This window comes from Arachis ipaensis, chromosome B04 (assembly GCF_000816755.2).
Source record: "Arachis ipaensis cultivar K30076 chromosome B04, Araip1.1, whole genome shotgun sequence".
In the NCBI taxonomy this organism is placed as follows: Eukaryota; Viridiplantae; Streptophyta; class Magnoliopsida; order Fabales; family Fabaceae; genus Arachis; species Arachis ipaensis.
The window spans coordinates 111,840,879-111,844,381 of NC_029788.2; positions in this window are offsets into that span (position 1 = coordinate 111,840,879).

Below are 3,503 nucleotides of genomic sequence, written 5' to 3' on the forward strand. Positions count from 1 at the left end.
TAACAAAAATGTAAAAAAAAAAAAAAGATGAAACAACCTTGATTCAATTTTTCTTCTCAAGGACTAGTAAACTCATATTGTGTGTTAGTGGATATTTTATTCAATTCCCTTGATTTAATGGATATTTTATTGGTCAACAACATCACTTTTTATATTATGGTTTTAAAAATTAGACCGGATCGGTTTAACCGAGAACTAAATGTCTCTGTAGTTCGGTCTAAATTGAAAAATCGCAATTACAAAAACTGCATGCGGACTATTGAACTAGGACCTGGCCGGTTTAATAAAAACGACGCCATTTTGAAATTTAAAGAATCACGCGTGCCTCTCTTCACCCTTCAGTTCAAGCCTTAAGGTAGCGTTTGTTTTGAGGTATTGAGATAGAAACTGGAAGACTGAAACTCAGTATCATGTTTGTTGGTTCAGAGACTGGTACTAAAATTTCTGTCTCTGTCTTCAAAATTTCAGTATTTCAGTACCTCTAAAAAGTGAGGACACATGAGACTAAGACTTTTAGAGATGGAGACTGGAACTTTAATAACATTTTATACCTAAAATACCTTCATTTCAATTAATTAATTCCAATTTTACCTTTTGTACAAATTAAATTAGAATTTCATTCTTGTTTCAATTTCTGTCTCCCACTTTGTACCAAACAGAATACTGAGATTTATTTCAATCTTTGTCTCTTAGGTAGCGTTTGGTGGAGAGACAGAGACGGAAAGACTGAGACTGAGAGACAGATACTAAGAGACGGAGATTGAAATAAATCTCAGTATTCTGTTTGGTGCAAAATGGGAGACAGGAATTGAAAGAATAAAAATCTAATTTAATTTGCACAAAGAGTAAAATTGGAATTAATTAATTGAAATGAGAGTATTTTAGGTATAAAATGTCATTAAAGTTTTAGTCTCCATCTCTAAAAATTTTAGTCCCCTGTGTCCCTACTTTTTGGAGGTACTGAAATACTGAAATTTTGGAGACAGAGACAGAAATTTTAGTACCAGTCTCTGAACCAACAAACACGATACTGAGTCTCAGTCTCTCAGTCTCTGTCTCAGTACCTCAAAACAAACGCTTTAGTCTCTGTCTCTCAGTCTCTATCTTTCCGTTTTTGTCTCTCCACCAAACGCTACCTAAGGTTTAGTGAATTGAACAAAGCTTCTCCCCCGAACCAATAGGAAACTGAAAGAAACCTTAGCTTCTCCACCACTGCCGCAAGGAGTGCCACCGTCTGCCGCGCTCGTCTTCGTCTTGTTGTCCGCGCTTCTTCCTCATTCAACAATTGCAGCTTATTCCTCAAACTCAGCGTCAGTCCTGGTGTCATGGCCCAAAACGAGTCATGACCAGCGCTTAGAAAAATAATCCCTAGCAAGCCTAACCGACTCAAAGATAAATTGAATAAGAAAATTACAAATATCTTAAATAAATTTACAGTTTCGAAAATGAATAATTACATATTCTTAACAAAAGGTAAAATAAATAAATATGGATGTATTATGCCTATGACATATGGAGCATATATATCTAGGAACTCGACAAAAATAAATACTCATTGCAGATCGTGGCTCTTGATTAGAAAGTCACATAGTCAAGTATTTGTTCCTGAAAAATATTTTTAGAAAAAGGGGTGAGTTTTGCAACTCATTGACTAGACAATACATCTATAATCCACATGAGACCATATAAACATTATTATCAAAGTAATTTAAATTAGAAAATAGCAGTTGATAATAATAAGTGAATCAATAAGGGAGTTCTCATATAGAAAGTAAATCAAAAGTCCACACATGGGCGGCTCCACCCCTATGGGTAGCCCTTTCCTCTAGTGTGTCTGTACAGAATAACAGATCCAACGTGTGGCCTACACGTTAGGCTAGCAACGCCCCTGCTAACTGAGGTCTGAGCTAGATGCATCTAGATTAATGTCATAACCGCCGTTAACTACGGTTTTCTAATACGAGCCTTCCAAACCAATTCAAAACATATAATTTCAAATACAACTAATCTTTGATCTTTCAAATATATACAGTATCAAATCAAATAATACTTTCTCATCAAAATCATTTCCAATCATATGAATGTCGAATATACTTTACAAATTCAGAGTATATAAGTGAGTATCAACAATATTTCAATGTTCCAGAAATATATTCAAATAAAATCGAATATTCTAAAATAATACAAAACTTCACCAAACATGTATACAATCTCATGTGCAGATTGAAAATTTGAATTTCACAAAAATAAATATTTAGTACTAATAAATCCATTATTAAAATCAAATTCAAATCCTTTGTTGGTAACTTGTAAGTATAGCCACAAATTCAAGTAGCATATATCAAAATAATTATCTGTAAAGCCAGATAATTATAAATGTAAAACTTACTCACAACTTGATTCTAAAGAACCGAAAAGACCAAACCCGGAGTGCCAAATTAAAGAGTGAGGATGATTGGAATAGAATGGATTGAAAGAACGGGCAGTGGCAACAACTCCAACTAATCCAGCAGCAACAACATTGTAATAATCACAGTTATGGCGGCTGAAACAGAATAAAACGGAAACAAGGTAGCATCAATAGTAGCAGAGAAAAAGTGGAAACGAGGCAAGTTAAAGGAAATGGCCTAGACCAGAACAGAGGCACTTTGATGGCGTTTTATTTTTCCAGAAATCGCAACAACGACAGAAAATCCAGTAAGATGCTTAAACCGGAAGCAGAGGCAACTACCAGCAGCGGCGCCAACAAGGAACGACTCTGATGGTGGCGCGTAGCTCGACAATGACCTCCTTCCCCAGCAACGGCAACAGCAGCGATAGCTCACACAACCGGTACCCCTCTTCCCGACGACGATCTCTGTCACACTCTTCTTCCCCTTTCGTGAAGTCTCCCTCTCTCTCTCTTCAGCCTCCTCCGCGGCACAGTAGTTCGACGGCGGTGAGGTTGGCTTCAACGGCCGCGGCTAGGGCTCCAGCAGTGACGGCGATGGAACCTCCTCTGTTCATCATGCCTCTCTTTTGCGCGTTCTCTTCTCTCTCCTCGGGCTCCCCTTAACGACGCGATGGTCCTCCACGCGCAACCACCGCTTGCAGCCACCATGACGACAGCGAGGCCCTAACCAGCGTCGTCCTCCTTCCCCACCCTTTATTTCTTTCTTCTCCCTCTACATTTTCCTCTTTCTTTTTCCTCCTTTCATTTTCAGCCGTGGTTTGGGATAAAGGAGAGTAAGGGTATTGTAGGGATTTTACACCTGGTCTTTATCTGCTTCGTTGCAATCTTGCCACTGTCCATCGTCATATTCGTTAAGTGACGAGAGAGAGAAAAAGAGAGAATGCACTGCAAATGGAAAAGAAAGGGTGGAGGTCGCAGGAGGAGGCAACGCGAAGGATGAAGTCACTGCTGCCGCCGTGTTTGACTTCGAAGAGGGCCGCCAGAGCTTCTGCCTCTATCATGCCTTTCCATCATACTGCCACTGATTTCATCTTCCCTCACTCTTGTTCTA